General features: G+C 41.6%; 1 protein-coding gene and 1 non-coding gene across 15 annotated transcripts in view; one reads left to right on the top strand and one right to left on the bottom strand.

Annotated features, from left to right (window-relative positions):
* AMBRA1 (autophagy and beclin 1 regulator 1) overlaps positions 1–21,739 on the top strand; it is a 178,167-nt gene that overhangs the window by 111,398 nt on the left and 45,030 nt on the right. The gene's annotated exons all lie outside the window — the stretch shown is intronic.
* On the bottom strand, positions 5,693–5,800 carry LOC131760716 (U6 spliceosomal RNA). The gene has a single exon (XR_009336814.1). It is a non-coding gene; the product is annotated as a U6 spliceosomal RNA (small nuclear RNA).

The raw sequence follows: 21,739 nt of genomic DNA, 5'->3' as shown, positions 1-21,739 counted from the left end.
CTTCCCTGGTGGCACAGTGGTTAAGAATCCACCTGTCAATGCAGGAGACATGGGTTCGAGCCCTGGTCCAGGAAGAACCCACATGCCACGGAGCAACTAAGCCCGTGCGCCACAACTACTGAGCCTGCACTCTAGAGCCCGCAAGCCACAACTACTGAGCCCACGTGCCACAGCTACTGAAACCCGTGCGCCTAGAGCCCGTGCTCTGCAACAAGAGAAGCCACTGCAATGAGAAGCCTGCGCACCGCAACGAAAGAGTTGCCCCCGCTCGCCACAAAGAGAGAAAGCCGGCGCACAGCAACAAAGACCCAACGCAGCCAAAAATAAATAAATATGCTCATTGTATAAAGAGAATGGGAAAAGAAGGGTTACGACTAGCAACTTACGACAACATTTCTCCTCCAGAAGAAGCAAAATTGTATGTGAAAGGCAATATAAATTTATTATACTATTCCTGTATGCTATGAATATTTATATAGTCATAGTACTATAAATAATTAACATTATTTAACCTAAAAATGGGGTATAACTATTTTGGTAGGATGAGGGAGGAAAGAGGGCAGGAGAAATCATTTCCCATCTTAGGAAGCCAGTAGATAATTGCTGAAATTGAAAAATTTGTAACAGCAGAAATATGACAGTTAATTATCAGAAGAAAAACAGCTAAAAGATTTGGAAAGTAATTGCTTCTGGAGAGCAGAAATCAAGGGAGAGGATGGAGCAGGAGGCTGCTATTTAACTTTATTAGCCTGTAATACTCTTTAACTTTTAAAGTTATGTGTATGTAGTATTTTGATAAAAAATTAAAATTTAAAAGCTATCCACTTTGTAATTCCCTTACTCAAAAAATTTCAAAGAATTTCTATTTCCTGCTGTACAGATGACAAATTCCTTGTCATTTTTTAAGCCTTATTTTGTATTCTGCTTTATGTGAGCCTTTGCTTCCCACTGAACTGATACTAGCCCTTGAACCCTGAATCACCTTGAGCAGTAGCCTCTTTCTGCCTTGAATCATTCTCCCCCTCTCCTCCTTTCCAAATCCTTTGCTCCTTCCTTTAAGCCCTAGCTCCTGTTTCTTCCCTAAGCTTTCCTGGTTTCCCCTCCCCAAGCCCAGTGACCTTTCCTAAACAGCTGTGGCGCTAGTCATCTGTACCATTCATTAGACACTTAAGTTGCCTTTTCTTGTTTGTAATGTTTTTGACATAACTGTTACCTCCCCAACTGGATTATTGGCTTCAGGCAAGCAAGAAGGACATCATATTACCGTTTTATGTACCTCTTCCACTATGTATGTTTGATAGATATATGTTTAATATTCAGTTATCATTCAGCCATCAAAAAACTTTCTGGTTTGAGATCACTACTCTTTATTCTGGGCATGTCACAGGACTCTGTACTTTGGTCTAAAAATCTATCTCTGTCAGCCTTAGTGAGGTTGAAGGCCAAGGTTTTATCTCTTTGCTGGTGATACTGTCATTGGTTGGCACAGTGTGCCTATTGTTTTTATAAAACATAACATGGACGGTCCCTTATCTCCCCAACGCTTTGGATGTTTAAGCATTTCAGAAATTTTGTATTATTTGAGAGAAATGCTAATTTATCATTACCATCACCACTTCGGGGATTTATGAACCTTCTCCCTTTATACCCCCTTGCCTCACAATCCTCTGCACTGAAAAGAGCCAAGAAAAACAGAAACAGAGCCCTCTTCAATCTCCACTATTTCTCTTTACACTCTCCAAGAACAGCCACCTGGCTTTACATGTGCCCCAGAGAGGCTTCATCAGTGATATATTCTCATCCACTGAGCTAGAGCCCCACAGTGACCTGAAGCATTTAGGTTATTAGTTCTGTATCTTCTGGAGGACAGTGAACTCTACGAGAATAAGTGTTAAAAGCTTGGATGCTCCTCTCAGAAAAAAGGTGTGCACATAACTGTATTAAAGTGTACCCAGGATTTTGGTTTTATTCAGGTACAGTAAAGCCAACAGATAAGGAGAAAGATAGTTTGTTGAAAAGATAGTTTGTTACTTACAGTTTCCAAGAGTAGGGAGACACACCACGCCACGCAGGACCATGTGGGGAAGTATCAGGGTCAGTCAGGAGGCAGAGGAGCTGAGGACAGTGCATGAGCCAGAGCCCTTCTTGGGGTTTTCGGGGCAAAAGATGGGTGAGGTAGGGTAGGTATGCTGAGTAGATTTAGGATTAGATAATTCAGATAATTTTGACAGGATCTAGGATGGTCCCTAGTTGTCCATACCTGGCTCTGGGGTGATTTAGGGCAGAGGATATATTGATTGAGGGTGTGGGATCTGGATTGGTTGGTTTTCATGCTTGTAGGCAATTGTTTGCTATCTCTAGGAATTAGCTAATACAGGGAGGGGCAGTCTATCAGTCTTTGTGACCCCCAAGATATCAAAGCACCATAAAATATAGAAAACAAAACCCACTTAATACAGTGATGCACGCACACACACACACAAAATTTAATTTGCTATTTCAGTGGTTTCTTGGAGCTCCTGAAGACTGCCTATAGACCCAGTGTTTAAAACCCAGTCTGGGCCCTGGGAGCTCTATGCCTTTGAATACAGTAGTTGAGTTTAGACTACCTCTTCATAAGAAGGTCTGTAGTTAATTATCTATTAAGGCAACAGAGTGTAGCAGCTGCTCGATTTTTTATGGTAAAGCTTTCCTTTCTACTTTCTTTTGACTTTTACCCTAAGAACTTATTTGTGGGTATTTTGTGCCAAGAGGGATAAGCCTGTATCCCCTAATTGCTACATCAAGTCTGTACTCATAGGGCTTCCTGATGACATTTTAAATACATGGAAATTTGAATGCATGAACTGTCTGGTGCTGATTCTCTGCTGCATTTCTGCTCTGGCACCTGCTCCTCTCTTCTTGGAGTTTATCCCATTGCCTAATTCTGTACATTGTCTCCAAGCCTTTCATTAAGCATTGTTAGAAATTTTGCTTTTTAACCTTAGCATCCCCGCTCATCTTTTCAACAGAAACAGAACCGTCTCTGGCTACTAGGCATTTCCTCGCGTGAAAAGCTCCCCATCTCGCCTTTTCTGACTTTTCAGAGCGTGAAATGGCTGTGGTAATCCTGTTGGCCTCAAGGCAAGAGCCTTGCAGAGGCAGACAAAGGGGACAGCGTGCTCCCAGCTCGGATCCTCCAGAGGCCAAAGGGAGAAACTTTTTAACCTTAAACCACTTGCAGTGGAAAACCTGGCCACCCCTGCTTTGTTTTAGCTGCGGTTAAGAAGGACGTAAATTCTTGGAGTGTTTCTCCTGCATGTAACCATCAATTTCTTAGTGTCCTGAGTACTGTGTTTTGTAGATTTACAGAGGTTGGGTACTTTCCTGGAGTTCCGAAATCATACAAAAGTGGTTTTAGGAATTCTGGAGGTGTTCATCTGCTGGTTGAATGGATATTTCTCAAAGCTAAAGGTACTCTGGCTCCAAGGCAACAAACTGAGTTGCAACTATGTGGTTTGTGCAAAGTGTTCTTTATTTAGGGCACAAGGACTGAGAGGTACTTAAGTCTCTCAGAGGGATTTAAGATAGTCCGTACTCCTAAGGAGCTAACAATATAGTAGTAAGAGTCTACACATACTCAAAGAAACCTTCGCTTCTGTGTTTAATACAGTTATCGCACACCTTCTGTGGCAGAGCATCAAGATATTTCATACAAAGATGAGAAAATCATGTGTTGTCTTCCCGTCAAAAGAACCTATTTATGGGAATTCCCTGGTGGTCCAGTGGTTAGGTCTCGACTCTTTCACTGCTGGGGGCCCAGGTTCAATCCCCTGGTCAGGGAACTAAGATCCTGCAAGCCGCATGATGTGGCCAAAAAAAAAAACAGGGAACCTATTTATAATGGAGTATGGGGATTCAAGTCCAAGGAAAGTGTTGAGCAGGAACAGAGTAAGTATACTTGGCTTACAGATTTTGAGTTGGACCTCTGGTGGACTGAATTTTGTACTTGTCTTAAGTGGACTGAATAATGGCAGAGTCCTGCCTGGACAGGAGGGCAGGAGATAGAGCAGAAGGAATATGACAGAATAAGAGAGAGAAACAAAATGCTATGGGGCTTCCAAAGAGAGGATCATGTCAGGTTAATGAGATCAGTAGACTTCTTGGAAAAAGGGATTGGGAGAGTCCTTGATCAGGGACGGGGATTGGGAGATTTTAGGAAGCATTTGTTAGAAGAGAGAGGAAAGAGTCTAGATAATAGGAACAGCTTTCCTGAAGCAAAGTATAAAAGTGGAGATACATTTAAAACATATTTCCAGAAACACATGACTAATGAGCAGTAAGAGATAAGCACAGAAATGTAGATGGCAGACAGATTGTTGAGGGCCTTGAATAACAAACCAAGGAACCGAGCTCGGTTTAGGCAACGAGGAGCCATTAAAGATTTTTGAGCAGATGAGTGACACAATCAAAACTCTACTTTTAAAAGTAATCAATCTGGTATTCAAAGATGGATTGGAGTGAGGAGAGTGGAGAGGAAGATAGATAGATGGTTTTGTAAAGGACAAGGGCCCCCCATAGCTTAGTGATAGCTGCAAGATTCTTTCATGATGTTACTTACTTACACCCTAAGTGGCCTATAGAGAAGTTTGCAGGTTGTCATGCATTCTTTATGATGACTGCGGACAGAGTTCGTCTTTAAAAGACATGGGTACCATCATGCTCACTGGCTTTCAGGACATCCCTGAAGAGTGATAGCAGGCCCAGTGTTTCCTTAGGAGTTTATCTCAGCAGCTCTGGCAGAAAGGAAGAGACTTAAACTCCTTTGCTTTCCCTTGTGAAATATCCCTTTCAAAAACTAGAATTTTGCCACAGGCCTTTCTCAGAAATTTATCTAACCTGACATTAAAAATAAATCTTTCGTTTCTTCAAGGTAAGATGTTTTAAGGTGGCATCTAAGAGAAAAGCTTAGGGCTGGGCATCTGTTTTTACGTTTCATCTGTGCAGACAGACTGTTCCTAGTGTGAACCCAGGAAGCCTACGGCCTAAGAGCCTCCGCTTTTGTTGGGTACAAAGTTTGTGTGACCATATGCCATTCATAGCTGCCTGCTGCATGGTTTCACCAGTGCAGTCGCTCAGGCTTTACATGGTATAAATGTGATTCACTGAGACACAGGATATGTTTCTGTGGGAGAAATCTTTCATGTCAAGAATTCCAAGTAAACGGAATATGGCTGTCTCTGCCCACCTTTGGAATTTAGTGGGACTCCACATCCCAGAGTATTTGACTTTAGCCAATTCCTGCCTCACCCATCCTTTGTTGGACAAGCCTTGAGATTGTGGGGAAGCACTTAAAGGCCTTTTACCTTGTGTCCCCAGCTTCTTGCTTGTTTACTTTCTTCCTATCCCCTTTCTCCCTCCCTTCAATGGTGAGAAATTTTTTTAATATAAAGAAGTATAAAAAAAAAAGTATAAATACATACATACAGGCACACACATATATAACAAGCATCTGTGCCGCCACACCAAGATTTAATAGTTGTTAACAGTTTGCCCTGCTTTTGCCTCAGTTCTTTTTTTCTCTGGCTGCCACACAGCATGCAGGATCTTAGTTCCCCGACCAGGGATCGAAACCATGCCCCCTGCAGTGCAAGCGGGGAGCCATAACCACTGGACCTCCAGGGAATTTCCCCCTCAATATATATATATATTTTTTAATATGGAACACTTCACGAATTTGCATGTCATTCCTTGCGCACCGGCCATGCTAATCTTCTCTGCATTGTTCCAATTTTAGTATATGTGCCACTGAAGCGAGCGCCCCCCTCAATTCTTAAAAATAAAATCTTTTCAGATAAAGTCGAAGTTCCCTTTGACTTCCATAATTATATTTCCCGTTCTACCTAGAGGCAGCCTCTATCATGAATTTGGTTTATATAATTGCAGTCCCTCTTTTTATAACTTAATATGTTAGTAAAATATCATTGCTTTGTGTTTGTTTTTTTTTTTAATTTATTTATTTTTTAATATTTTTGGCTGCGTTGGGTCTTCATTGCTGGGAGCAGGATTTCTCTAGTTGCAGCGAGCAGGGGCTACTCTTTGTTGCAGTGCGCAGGCTTCTCATTGCAGAGACTTCTCTTTGTTTTGGAGCACGGACTCTAGGCACACGGGCTGCAGTACTTGTGGCTCGTGGTCTCTAGAGCACAGGCTCAGTAGCTGTGGCGCACAGGCTTAGTTGCTCCGGGGCATGTGGGATCTTCCTGGACCAGGGCTCGAACCTGTGTCTCTTGCATTAGCAGGCGGATTCTAAACTACTGCGCCACCAGGGAAGCCCTGCTTTGTGTTTTAAGAGTTGTATTTTTATAAATGGTATCATACCATATGTATCATTTTTACAGCTTTTATAATTCAATATTATGTTATCAATCCACAATGACAGTTTGATTGATTTGGTTTGTTCCTTTTAATTGTTGCCTAGTATTCATTTATACACATTATCTATTCCCTATTGAAGAACATGAAACTTTCTAGATTTTTACTATAACAATATGCCTTGAACTTTCTTGACATATGTCCTTGTGTACATCTGTGGCATTTTTTGTAAGATATTCACCCAGAGGTGGAATTGTTCTGACTCCTTTTTAGTCAAATAGCACAGATTTATTGGCTACCAAAGACATAACCCTCTTCTTAGATGTATGAAGGGCATCTCAGAGTATCATTCTGTCACTTGGTAAAAATGGAAAACTTGAGGTTTTTGAATTTTATTGCAAACCCAGGATCAAGGAGTTTTTCTCAAGTCCTTCAACTAGTTAGCTTCATGGAACAAATAAATGTATATGTTGAATATAGGGGATATCAAATGGTAAAACGTACAATTTTTCCATAGATCATTATAAAGGTAACTTCTCACTCTTCCTGTTTTCCCTTTTAAATCTTATTTAAAAAACAAAAACCAAACAGGTTCATTATAATTCAGCTAATATCAAAATATGTACTGTAAAATGCTTAAGTCTCTCCTCACCACTCTTATCCTCAGTCCCATTCCCCAAAGGGAATTCTAAGTCCTGCGACTGTACAGTATTTACTTTCCCTTTTAAATCTTATTTAAAAAACAAAAACCAAACAGGTTCATTATAATTCAGCTAATATCAAAATATGTACTGTAAAATGCTTAAGTCTCTCCTCACCACTCTTATCCTCAGTCCCATTCCCCAAAGGGAATTCTAAGTCCTGCGACTGTACAGTATTTAAAATTTAAGTGGAAAGTTGACCCCTTTCTCTCAAGGAGTTCACTATCTTTGGAGTATATCTTTCCAAATTTTTCTCTATGCCTCATCACACACATATATATTTATATACCTATTTTTTTCTTCATTTTGTTTTTTAATAGAGATGGAATCATACAGAACAATATATCAAGGACATCTTTCTGTATCCGTACATGCAGACCTACTTTATTCTCTTGGATGGCTGAATGGTGTTCCATAGTATAACTGACCATAGTTTGTTATGCTGTTTTTTTCTCGATGGATGTTTCAGTTTATTTATAATTAAAGACAAGCTCTTTTTGCAAACTATAATTGCTTAGTCCCATTCCTGGATGTATATACTGGACTGAAAATTAACATATGATTTGGTTCTTTATAATTCAGCCTATCCCTATAATAGATATAGATAGTAAGGACTGTCTAGGGCATGTCTTCTCACTTGCGGAAGGACAGTTCATAAAGCTAGCAGTGACCTTCCTTGCAGCTCCCATTGGTGTTCCTCACCCTTTGTAACTGTATGAATGGCAAAATTTTAAGTTCTGCGACTGTACAATGTTTAAAATTTAAGTGAAAAGTTGACCCCCTTCTCTCAAGGAGTTCACTATCTTAAAGAAGAAGGAAAGAGACCAGGCAGTATCAACTGAAAATTGATGGCTAAGTGTATGCAGAGATATAAACACTTGAACTCATTGCAGACTTTATCTACAAGGTGACAAATGTTTTGTGTTATGAAAATGGCTAATGCTGTGTGGGGAGGGATTTCTCCCTAATTCTGAGAAGCTTCCAGAAGGAGGTGAGATTTTATTTATATTTTATCCAGATTGTTGTCCAGCTTCCAGGTGCATCCTTCTAAGCAGTGTCTCAATATGGGGCTTGTTAATAATGTTTTTCCACTTTATACCTGATACTAATGTCTGAGCAGTATATTTTAATTAGAAACTATTTCAAATTAGCTATCTTTATGTGACAAGTGTTGTTCTCCCAGAATCCCAGAGCACACGCCTGGCTCTGGGGACTACTCACGTTCCCGAGCAGTTTGTGGTTTGAAACAGGCCCATTTACCAAGGTCTCTCCCACTTATTTTTGCTTCAGACTTTCCACCAGTTGGTGCCTGTACTTTAGAACAAAGGTCTAGAATCTTTTTTCCACCTCTGATGTGGAAAGAACCAGCCAGGCTGGGCCAGTAGAACAGAATGTCTTTTTGAGTATCTTAAAGGATCTAGTTACTAAGAGTTTTGTCAGGCTCACTTTTAGCATAATCAGGATGTACTTTTTACAAAATGCTCAACCATCTTCCTTTAAGGAGCTGCCACCACATGGATTAGGAATTACTAACCTTTTGACCTTACTCAAAAAACCCTAGTCCCCTGTGGGGGAGAGCGTGATGCAAGAGGGAAGAGATATGGGAACATATGTATATGTATAACTGATTCACTTTGTTGTAAAGGAAAAACTAACACACTATTGTAAAACAGTTATACTCCAATAAAGATGTTTAAAAAAAAAAAAAACAGTTATACTCCAATAAAGATGTTTAAAAAAAAAAAAAAAACCCTAGTCCCTTTACAAAAACTAAGTCAGCTGGATGCTTTATCTCAATGTCGCAAGTCCTAAAATACGCAATATTTCCCTTGGACTTAATTGCAGGAAACCCATATGATTGTGGACCTTATAGATGTTTCCTTCACTCCAAAGTGAATGTGGAGTTGGCAGTCAAGACTGAGTATTGTATTCTGTATCTACTTTGTGATCTGACTTCACCTTTGCCCTCCAAGCCCAAGGGGCTTCTTTGTTGGCCCTCAGAGCTTACTCAGCCTTTCTGTCCCTGGGTAAATATTAATGTGGCAGTGATTGCAGTGAAGTGACACCATGCTGTCCTTGGAGCTCAAGTCTCCTCTAAACTGAGTGAGCCAGGCTTGAGTTAAAGAGTCTCACTGGCTTGGGGCCTCTGTGCCTTCCCCTCTGGGAGCAGCCTGTGGCCTCTTTCTTACATGCTGGCCCCAACTGACTCAGCCCAGTAATGCCGTACCCTGAGATGTACAGGTGTGATCTGACAGGAGCTTTTCACCCTTTACAAACTGGGCCTCCTAATGAGAATGTAGGCTCATAGAGCAATAATTCACGTGTAGGTGGCCTGTAAGGAAAGTTTTAACAAAAGAGTTGGTTGAGAAGCTGATTTATTTTCTTGCTTTAACTCTCTTGTCATGTGCTGAGTGGGGGCGTAAGAGGAGGGGCGGGTGGGGAATGGTGCTGCTGAAAGCATTTGTCTTCATTTCTGCCATCTCCCAGTGTTTATTACCCTGTGATCGGCAGATGAGGAAAGCTGCCAGTCAAACCCACGTTCAGCACATTTCCATTTCCCTTCATTGCACATTTTAGGCTTTTGAAATTTGCATCCTCTTTGCAGCAGTAAAGGTCGTTTCCCTCCTGCTGCTGACAAGTCCAAGACCCTCTGGTCCAATTCCTCTTACTTGTGCTTCCACCAAACAATAAAAGCCACAGGAGCCTCAGCAATCTAAGACAGGTGATTGGTGAGAGCTGGTCAGTGTTTGAGTCGGTCAGTCGCTCTCTTTGTCTTTCTCTCTCACCTCTTTCTCCCTCAGTACTTTTCCCCGCCTCCCCCCACCCATCTCTGCCCATCCCTCTACCGCTCAGGCCGTACGCAGCCCCGTTGTGCAACGGTGCGTTGATGACAGCTTTCTGGACCCCTTTCCTGGCTTCACTCGGGGACCTGCCTAAGCCAGTGTCCTTCCAGCAGCAGAGGTTGCTAGGACCTAAATATAGGAAATGCAAGGTTGTGGGAGATGTGGAAGTGGAGGTAGAGTAATTCTTAATACTCTCATCCACCTGCATGTCTTCAGTCAGAAGTAGAGGCTTTGAGGAAATCCCTGCCTGGTGGGAGTCAATGCAAGGTTTTTTGTTTTTGTGTTGGGGTTGTTGGGCTTTTTTTTTTCTCCATTTCTCCTGAACATATTGGGGTTTGGAATGCTGTTCCTAAATATCTTTCAGTAGCATGTGTTTTTGTGAGCTTATTTGTGTTTGTCTTAAATAATGTTTGTGGGTGGAAGAAAGGTAATGATATTCATTTCTTTGAAAATGGATGTTCTGCTTTCATAATTACTTGTCCCAATTACATCATTAGTGTAAGTGTAGATAATTGCTTCATTAGGACATACATATCAAAGAAGGGGAGGTCTGCAGAATGGTTGATGAAAACAGGCCTCAGCGTCTTCATCTACCCACACGGGAGCATCGCAGCTTGACTTCAGAGGGCAAGCAGGTACCAGTCACTCTGCCAACAATCAAGATTAATCCTGGGTTTTAATGTGCTAGGAGGAAGGAGTGAAGACCCAGCGAAGAGCAGCTTACTCCTTTGCTTTAGGCTGGTGATGCATTGCTGAGCTCCTGCTGACACTGGTACCATCAAGGCACCGCGAGTCAATCATTGACGATCTCTGAATTGGGAAGCAAAGTAGTCTTGTGGCAGCCCCACCACCTTTGGACTTTCTGAAACTTTCTAGGTCTACTGGCATGAGCCCTGTGCTCTGTTTGACCTCTTTGAATGACTTTTTTTTTTTTTTTTCTGAATGGCTTTTTAAGGAGAAATGGCCATGCCAGGCCTAGAGGTTACAATCTCCCATGAGACCTAAGGACCACCTGTAGGTTTGAATTAGACTGATTTCACACCATGCCTTTGAATGACTTTTATGTGTGTGCTATCTAGTTGTGCATTCTTTATTTTTAATATAAATTTATTTATTTTATTTTACTTCGTTGTGGTTTTTTTTGGCTGTGTTGGGTCTTCCTTGCTGCGTGCGGACTTTCTCTAGTTGCAGAGAGTGGGGGCTACTCTTCGTTGCGGTGCACGGGCTTCTCATTGCGGTGGCTTCTCGTTGTGGAGCACAGGCTCTAGGTGCACGGGCTTCAATAGTTGTGGCACATGAGCTTCAGTAATTGTGGCGCACGGGCTCTAAAGCTCAGGCTCAGTAGTGTGGCTCACGGGCTTAGTTGCTCTGCGGCATGTGGGATCTTGCCAGACCAGGGCTCGAACCCATCTCCCCTGCATTGGCAGGCAGATTCTTAACCACTGCACCACCAGGGAAGCGCTGTGCATCCTCTCTTTTAAGACACATTAAAAACGAATGCCAGGGCTTCCCCGGTGGCGCAGTGGTTGAGAGTCCACCTGCCGATGCAGGGGACATGGGTTTGTGCCCCGGTCCGGGAAGATCCCACACGCCGTGGAGGGGCTGGGCCTGTGAGCCGTGGCCGCTGAGCCTGCGTGTCCAAAGCCTGTGCTCCGCAATGGGAGAGGCCACAACAGTGAGAGGCCCGCGTACCGCAAAAAAAAAAAAAAAACCACAAAAAACGAATGCCAATACTGCGTATGTGCTTCCACTTATATGAGGTATCGAAAGTAGCCAGATTAATAGAAACAGAAAGTAGAATTGTGGTTACTAGGGTCTGAGGGGAGGGTGAAAAGGGAAGTTGTTTAACGGGTATAGAGTTTCAGGTTTTTAAGTGTAAGATGAAAAAGTTCTGTTTCACAACAACGTAAATATACTTAACACTACTGAACTGTAACTAACTGTACACTTAAATGGCTTAGATGGGGGCTTCCCTGGTGGCGCAGTGGTTGAGAATCCGCCTGCCGATGCAGGGGACACAGGTTCGTGCCCCGGTCCGGGAAGATCCCACCTGCCGCAGAGCGGCTGGGCCCGTGAGCCATGGTCGCTGAGCCTGTGCTCCGCAACGGGAGAGGCCACAACAGTGAGAGGCCCGCGTACCACAAAAAAAAAAAAAAATTGGCTTAGATGGTAAATTTTATGTTATGTGCTTTTTACCACCATTTTTTCAAAAGCTAATATCAGATTCTGTGTACTGCTTACTCCACATAGGAAGGCTCTGTCCGCTGCTCTGACCCTAATGACCATCAGGTTAATTTCTCTTCCTCCTCTTGGCCTGTTGTAAAGCTTACTCTGCTATGGCCACATAATCCTAGTTTGAATTGTTGTTTTGAGAAAAATTTTGATGACACTCTGATGCGTAGAAATCTTTCATAGCTGTTTCTTTCCCCTTCCTTGCACAGTATCTGTATTCCAGGTCTTACTAATATCCTTGTTGAGTTCACAGGCTATAATTTATTATTTTGTTGGCCTCATCTAATGCCTTTGACCTCAACAATATCTTTCTTGGGTCTGCTCCTAAAGTTCATGATTTGTATGTGGACTAATGCTACCCTTGTGTGTGTTTGTTTTTTGTGTGTTTTGTTTTTGCTTTTGTTTTTGCGGTACGCAGGCCTCTCACTGTTGTGGCCTCTCCCGTTGCGGAGCACAGGCTCCGGACGTGCAAGCTCAGCGGCCATGGCTCACAGGCCCAGCCGCTCTGCGACACGTGGGATCCTCCTGGGCCGGGGCAAGAACCCGTGTCCCCTGCATTGGCAGGCGGACTCCCAACCACTGCGCCACCAGGGAAGCCAGCTACCTTTGTTTTTATGAGCAGGAGCTTTAGAGCCTTTAGGAGTTTACTGGACAATAAAATTATGTTGGTTTAGGGACCTGATTCCTGCTAAGAGCGCGTATAGTCGGGAATTCTCTGGTGGTCCAGTGGTTAGGACTCCACGCTCTCACTGCCTAGGGCCCAGATTCGATCCCTGGTCGGGGAGCTGAAAACCCCACAAGCCACAGGGTGTGGCCTCCCCCCCCAAAAAATGGACACATGTAGTCATTGACATCTGTATCTATAAAATACTTACCCTTTAATTTATGTTAAATATATTTCAGACCCGGGAATTCTCTGTTGGTCCAGTGGTTAGGGCTCCACACTTTCACTGCCATGGGCACAGGTTCCCGCAAGCTGCACAGCGCAGCTGGGGGAGGGGAATATATATATATATATATATATATATATATATAAATATTTTGGACCTTTATTGTATAATGGTTGATCTCAACATCAGTTTCAGTGACCAATTAGGGCAATTATTAAACAGCCTAAGTCTGATAGACCACATACCTTACTGAGAATATTTCCTATGTCATAATTATAGTCACCCATATGATATTTTGGGGGGTCTTGTTTTGTTTTAATTTATTTTTTATTGAGGTAACATTGGTTTATAACATTATATAAGTCTCATGTGCGGAATATAAAAAATAAAACAAAAATAAGTGAACAAACCAAACCAAACCAAACATGTAGATACAGAGAACAGAGTAGTGGGGTTTTATTTTTGTGTTTTTACGGAAAATGATGTCCCCTAATACTCCTCTTATCTTTTATTTTAGCCTCAGAAAAAAGCAAAGACTCGCTTCAGCTATAAGTGATATATTCAGAATTGTTTTGTTTTGTTTTGAATTTATTTTTGGCTGCGTTGAGTTTTCATTGCTGCGCGTGGGCTTTCTTCTAGTTGCGGTGAGCAGGGGCTGCTCCTTGTTGCAGTGGGCGGCTTTCTCATCGCAGTGGCTTCTCTTGTTGAGGAGCATGGGCTCTAGGCACACAGGCTTCAGTAGTTATGGTACGCAGGCTCAGTAGTTGTGGCTCATGGGCTCCAGAACACAGACAGGCTCAGTAGTTGTAGCACGACGGCTCTAGAGTGCAGGCTTGTTAGTTGTGGCACACGGGCTTAGTTGCTTCGCGGCATGTGGAATCTTCCCGGACCAGGGCTCGAACCCATGTCCCCTGCATTGGCAGGCAGATTCTTTACCGCTGCACCACCAGGGAAGCCCCCAGAATTGATCTTTGAAAGCCTGCTTTTTTCTTCCTTTGGAAAGACATAAATCTGTTTCCCTCAACACTTTCATGATTGCTAGGTTCCATGCAGTATGTTTTCTATAAATAAAAACTATTATCTTAATCTCATGTGAACCTGTGGTTCAGTTATAAAAACAGACAGTGGAACATTATTCAGCCATAAAAAGGAATGAAGTACTGATAAATGCTAAAACATGGATGAACTTTGAAAAAATTATGCTAAATGAAAGAAGCCAGACACAAACAGCCACTTATTGTATTATTCCATTCATATGAAATGTCCAAGAGAGGCAAAATTATACAGACAAAATAGATTCACTAATCTCTTCCCTCGCTTAGGGCAAGGCAGGGAGTGGGAGAGAGGGGAGGGGAGTAGCTGCTAATGGGTAAGGTATTTTGGAAGCTAGGGAATTATGAAAATATCCTGAAATTAGGTAGCAGTGATGGTTGTTGTAAATTTGATTTTGATAATGGTTGCACAATTGTGAGATATACTAAAAGCCCTTAAATTATATGCTTTAAGTAGGTAAATTATATGGTACATGAATTATATCATAATAAAGCTGTTATTTTTAAACAAACTACATATAGTTTGGTCATTTTCCTCAATGTCAAAACCATAAATGAGAACTAAGAGAAACATCTGCCCTTGGAGGAAGTCTTGTTATTTGCCACCAGGAACTCTTTCCAGGTCTCCAGGCTATAGAATAATTGACTATGATCTTGGATGAGATTTTTTTTTTAAATGGTGATAAGGTGATAAAGTGAGAGTTACAACGTGCTTAGTTATATACTCCTTCATGGAACAGATTTAAAGACTGCATTTAAAAAAATTTTTTTTAATATTTATTTATTTTTGGCTGCTTTGGGTCTTCATTGCTGTGTGGGCTTTCTCTAGTTGTGGCAAGCGGGGGCTACTCTTCGTTGTGGTGCGCAGGCTTCTCATTGCTGTGGCTTCTCTTGTTGCAGAGCAGAGGCTTTAGGTACTTGGGCTCAATAGTTGTGGTGCACAGGCTTAGTTGCTCCGTGGCATGTGGGATCTTCCTGGACCAGGGCTCAAACCTGTGTCCCCTGCATTGGCAGGCAGATTCTTAACCACTGAGCCACCAGGGAAGTTCCTAAAGACTGCATTTAAATAAAGCTCTCTGGAAAGAGGAATACGTGTTCTTCCTAGGATGCCATTCAGCATATACTTATGAAGAATGCTTTTTATGTCCAAATAATCCTGTGTTGTATTGCTCTAAGAATTATTTTTCATGGACAGAAACCAGTTTATTATTTACAAAGAACTCAATCTATATATTTAAAAAATAAATACCCAAACAGGGCTTCCCTGGTGGCGCAGTGGTTGAGAGTCCGCCTGCCGATGCAGGGGACACAGGTTCGTGGCCCGGTCCGGGAAGATCCCACATGCCGTGGAGCAGCTGGGCCCATGATGCATGGACGCTGAGCCTGCGCTCCGCAACGGGAGAGGCCACAACAGTGAGAGCCCCACGTACCGCAAAAAAAAAAAAAAAAACTCAAACATAAAAATACACAAAAGATGCGGGTAAGCAGCGCACAGTAAAAGAGATACAATGAGCCAGTAAACAAATATGGAACAAAAAGATGCTCACCAATACTCTTAAGTTATTAAAGAAGTGTGAAGGGATACCAAAAATGGAATTGCCATATTTTACTTCATAAATTGAACAAAAGTTATATTGAATACCGTTTTTTAATAATAGTGTTATTGAGATGTAATTCACATACTGTATAGTTCACCTATTTTAAGTGTACTATTCAGTGGTTTTTAGTATATTCAGAGTTGTGCGATCATTGCCACTATCTTTGTATTTCAGAATATTTTTATCACCTTGTAAAAAACCCCATGCCCATTAGCAGTCACTTCCCCCTCCCCCCTCCACTATCCCTGCCCACTCCAGCCCTAGGCAATTTCTGATCTACTTTTTGACTGTTGCTTTGCCTATTCTAGACATTTCATGTAAATGGAATCATACAATATGTGGTCTTTTGTGGTTGGCTCTCTAAGAAGAATTTTGAAAAGTTGCTTAGTTCTTCAGTTGGATCTGCCTTAGGGTTTCTAGTTTCAGTTCTACTGACCAATTAGCAAGCTGGTTCTTGGCTTCATATCACAACCAAGCAGAAGAAGAGTAACTGTGTTTCTGGGTTGATGCGTGTTTTCGCCCCCAGCCCCATTCTTATTCTGTCTTCCCAGCAGCAGTGCAGTCAGACGGCTGTTCTGAATTAGGCCGCCTCAAATGCAGCAATTTTATAGGACTGAGATATAATTTAATCGTTTCCTTCTTTGTAACTTGCCCTTCTTTAACCTCCCGAATTAGCTTTTCTGATAGATTTGCTAATGATTCCTATTGTTCCATATTTTCACTGTACTGTTGAATCATACTCTTTATATCCCTGCTCCTAGAACAGATCTTGGAGAGAACCTAAAAAGCTGTTTTGGAAAAAAGGGTCCCTGATTCTCCTTTCCAAGGAACAGGAGAGAAGGGTCTGAGAGAAGCAGAGGTAGAGAGATGTATGCAGACTTGGTAGAGCTCACCTACCATGTGACTGTTGTGACTATTAAAATTTTATCCCTAGACACATTCCCAAGGCTTCCAGCCTGCAAGTTGAACACAGGACTCAGAGAATGAGACTTGGCAGTTTGGTTTTTGCCATGGTTGTTTTCTTTTTCTTTTTCTTTTTTTTTTTTAAGAAGAGAAGGGTTTTTTTTTTTTTTTTTTAATATAAATTTATTTATTTATTTTTGGCTGCATTGGGTCTTCGTTGCTGTGCGTGGGCTTTCTCTAGTTGCAACAAGTGGAGGCTGCTCTTTGTTGTGGTGTGTGGGTTTCTCATTGCACTGGCTTCTCTTTGTTGTGGAGCATGGGCTCTAGGCACGCGGGCTTCAGCAGTTGTGGCACACGGGCTCAGTAGTCGTGGCTTGCGGGCTCTAGAACACAGGCTCAGTAGTTGTGGTGCACGGGTTTAGTTGCTCCACGGCATGTGGGATCTTCCTGGCCCAGGGCTTGAACCCGTGTCCTGTATTGGTAGACGGATTCTTAACCGCTGCGCCACCAGGGAAGCCCGCCATGGTTGTTTTCTGATGGTTGGCCAGGATCACTGGATTCAAGTTTCTTTTCCCTTTCATTTTGTCTCTCGTCAGAATAATCTTCATTTACTCTTTTGCTCTGAGGCTCCAGAAGAAGAGCTCTGTGGTTGTGAGATAGAAAGTGAACTGCTATGACTAACAGTATGCTTATGGACAGCCGCTCTTTCCACCATTTCCTAGAACATGAATGAGAGTCTTGGGCTCTCTCTCTCTCTCTTTTTTTTAATTAATAGACTTTTTTTTAGAGCAGTCTTAGGTTTACAGAAAAATTAAGTTGAAAGTACAGACAGTTCCCATATACCTTCCTTCCTCCCCACACACCCATAGCCTCCCCCACCATCAACATCCTGCTCCAGAGTGATACATTTGTTATAATCCATGAACCAACCTTGAAACATCATTATCACCCAAAGTCCATAGTTTACATTAGGGTTCACTGTTAGTGTTGTAAGTTCTGTGGGTTTTGCCAAAAATATGGTGACATGATCCACCATTATAGTACCGTACAAAATAGTTTCACTGTGACAAAAAAAGTCTCCTTGTGCTCCACTTGTACATTCCTCTCTGCCCCCAAACTCCTGGCAACCACTGATCTTTACTGTGTCCACAGTTTTGGCTTTTCCAGAATGACATATAGTTTAGAATCATACAACATATAGCTTTTTGCTTCTTTCACTTAATAATATACACTTAAATTTCTTCCATGTTTTTTCATGGCTTGATAGCTCATTTCTTTTTAGAACTGAATAATATTCCATTGTATGGATGTACCACAGTTTACTTATCCATTCTCCTATTAAAGGACATCTTGGTTGCTTTTAAGGTTTGGCAGTTACAAATAAAGTTGCTATAAACATCTCTGTGTAGGTTTTGTGTGGACATAATGCTTTCAACTCATTTGTGTAAATACCAAGGAGCATGATTGCTGGATCATATGGTAAGAGTATGTTTAGTTTTGCAAGAAACTGCCAAACTGTCTTCCAAAGTGGCTGTACCATTTTGCATTCCCACCAGCAAGGAATGGGAGTTCCTGTTGTTTCACATCCTGTTCCACATTTGGTGTTATCAGTGTTTTGAATTTCAGCCATTCTGACAAGCGTGTAGTGGTTTCTCTTTGTTGTTTTAACTTTGCAGTTCCCTGATGAGGAATGATGTTGAGCATCTTTTCATATGCTTATGTGCCATCTGTATATCTTCTTTGGTGAGGTGTCTGTTTCGATCCTTTGCCCATTTTTTAATTGGGTTTTTTGTTATTGTTGAGTTTTAAGAGTTCTTCGTATATTTTGGATACCAGTCCTTTATCAGTTAAGTGTTCTGCAAAGATTTTTCTCCCAGTCTGTTGTCTCTTTATTCTCTTTAACAGTGTCTTTCACAGAGCAAAAGTTTTTAATTTTAATGAAGTAAAATTTGTCAATTTTTTCTTTTCACGGATTGTACTTTGGGTATTGTATCTTAAAAGTCTTTGCCAAGCCCAAGGTCACCTAGATTATCTCTTATATTATCTCCTAGGAGTTAGAGTTTTGTGTTTTATGTCTAGGTCTATCCAACTTGAGTTAATTTTTTGAAAAGTGTAAGGTTTGTGTCTAGGTTTATTTTATAGTTTTGTATATGGATATCCAGTTGTTTCAGTACTGTTTTTGAAGAGATTCAATTCTCTATTGAATTGCCCTTTGCTCCTTTGTCAAAGATCAGTTTACTATATTTGTGTGGGTTTATTTCTGATCTCTTTTTTCTGTTCCGTTGGTCTAGACATAGATCAAGAATAGGTCTAGACATAGATCTAGAATAGACATATTCTTTCACCAGTGCCACACTATCGTGATGACTGTAGCTTTATAGTAAGTCTTGACGTCAGATAGTGTCCTCCAAATTTGTTCTTTCTTTGCATATTGTGTTGGCTATTCTGGATCTCTTTTGCCTTTCCAGAAAACTTTAGAATCAGTTTTTTGTGTTTTTTTTTTTTTTTTTTTTTTCTTGTGGTATGCAGGCCTCTCACTGCTGTGGCCTCTCCCGTTGCAGAGCACAGGCTCCGGACACGCAGGCTCAGTGGCCATGGCTCACGGGCCCAGCCACTCTGCGGCATGTGGGATCTTCCTGGACCGGGGCACGAACTTGTGTCCCCTGCATTAGCAGGCGGACTCTCAACCACTGCACCACCAGGGAAGCCCTAGAATCAGTTTTTTGATATTCACAAAGTAATGTTCTAGGATTTTGACTGGAATTGCATTGAATCTATAGATCCAGTTGGGAAGAATTGACATCTTAACAGTGCTAAATATTCCTATCCATGAACATGGAATAGCTCTCCAATATTTTTTCAGATCTTTTGTGATTTGTTTCATCACATAGATCTTGTACATGTTTTGTTAGATTTATACTTAAGGTTTTCATTTTTTTGGTGCTAATATAAATGATATTGTATTTTTAACTTCAAATTCCAATTCCATTTATTCATTTTTCATTGCTGGCATATAGGAAAGCAGTTGACTTCTATCTTGCAACTTAATTTAATCACTTAATAGTTCCAGGAGGTTTTGTTTTTTGCTTGTTTATTGTTTTATTCTTTGGGAATTTCTACGTAAACAGTTATGTTATCTGTGAACAAAGAAAGTTTTATTCTTCTTCTCCAATCTATATACCCCTTACTTACTTTTTTTTTTTTTTTTTTGCGGTACGCGGGCCTCTCACTGCCATGGCCTCTCCCGTTGTGGAGCACAGGCTCCGGACGCGCAGGCTCAGCGGCCATGGCTCATGGGCCCAGCCGCTCCGCTGCATGTGGGATCTTCCTGGAACGGGGCATGAACCCGTGTCCCCTGCATCGGCAGGCGGACTCTCAATCACTGCGCCACCAGGGAAGCCCCCCCTTACTTACTTTTCTTGTCTTATTGCATTAAGTAGGCTTCCAGTACAGTGTTGAAGAGGAGTGGTGAGAGGAGACATCCTTGCTTGTTCCCAGTCTTAGGGGGAAAGCATATACAGTTAACCCTTGAACAATGTGGGGGGAAAGGGACTCTGACCCCTGCACAGTTGAAAATCCATGTATAACTTTACAGTCAGCCCTCTATATCTGTTGTTCCATACCCTTAGATTCAACCAATTGCAGATCATGTACTGTATACGTATTTATTGAAAACAATCTGCATGTTAGTTGACACACATCGTTCAAACACATGTTTTTCAAGGGTCAACTGTCGTTTCTCACCTTTAAATGTAGCTGTGGGTTTTTTGTAGACATGTTTATCAACTTGAGAAGTTCCCTACTCTTCCCAGTTTGATGATAGTTTTTATCAAAAATAGCTTTTAGATTTTGTCAGGTGCCTTTTCTGTATCTATTGATATGATCATATGATTTTTTTTTCTTTATCCTGTTGATGTGATGGATCATATTATTAACCAATTTTGAAATGTTTAACCAGCCTTGCCTACTGGAATAAATCCCCATTTGGTCATAGTGTGTAACTTTTTTTTAATACATTATTATATTCAATTTGCCAACATTTTGTTGAGCATATAGGTACTAGCAGGAAGAGTCAAAATCGGGTCCATCTGATTCTGAAGCCCGTATTCTCAGAAACAGTGTTAAAAACAGACACATGAGATCCCAGTTCAAGCCAAACTCTAATCCATGGCAGAAATGGAAAACTGGAAGTTTGCTAAAGGAATATTTGTATAATGCTGTGCCTTTTATTGGTTTCTCTCCAAAATCAGTATCGCTAACAGTTTTGGTGCCTTTAGCAGCAAGCATTCCAGTAGTGGTGCTTCCTAAGAGCACCTATCTTGGAGTTAAAATGTAAGCTGTATTTATCTAACTTGGAGTTTCCCAACCAGGAATGATTTTGATCCCCAGGGAACATTTGGCAATGTCTGGATACATTTTTGGTGGTCACAACTGGGTGACTACTGGCATCTAGTGGGAAGAGGCCAAGGGTACTGCTAAACAGCAACAATGCACAAGACCCACCGCACCCCTAAACACAGAATTATCTGACCCAAAATATCAATAGTGGAGGTTGAGAAACCCTGAGTCTAGCTTGTTCCATTCTGTTATTACTGAGAAAACCTTGATCCCTCAGAAATCCCTCAGCATTCTGTCAGGATTTGGTTTCCAAGGCTAAGTGCCTTCTACGTAAATACTTTGTGGCTCAGTCCATTAATTCATTCTGGCACATTTCCTATACCTTGAGCTTAGTAGCCAGAGGCCTGTTAAATGGTTGGGGTTTTTTTTAATAGGGTAATACTTTTTCTTCCTGATGTTTCTTGAGATACAGACTCAGTTGGCCTGCAGCTCTTACAGAAGAGAACCTGGTGGCAATACTCTAATCTGTTGCTGGCATCTTTAGCTCCCTAATCTATGTTTACGCAGCACTGAAAATCAACTATCCCTGCTACCAGGCCCCATTCCTCCTCAACACTCTGGCACCACTGGCAGAGAATACCTCCCCGATCTCTTCCACACAGTACAACCATACATGGTTATTTTATTGCACAGCTGTTTTCCAGAAGATGTTTCCCGAGGCATGGATATACAGGACGCTTCTGGAGCTGTGAGTTGGAGTCTCAGTCATTTCTGTTCCAGTTGCAGATATGTCCACAGTGCTCTTTCTTAAAGCATCTGGTATTTTCCTTA

The sequence above is a fragment of the Kogia breviceps genome, chromosome 7 (assembly GCF_026419965.1).
Source record: "Kogia breviceps isolate mKogBre1 chromosome 7, mKogBre1 haplotype 1, whole genome shotgun sequence".
Classification (NCBI taxonomy): domain Eukaryota; kingdom Metazoa; phylum Chordata; class Mammalia; order Artiodactyla; family Physeteridae; genus Kogia; species Kogia breviceps.
The sequence above is the reverse complement of the archived record's forward strand: the minus strand, read 5'-3'. Positions and strand labels throughout refer to the sequence as shown.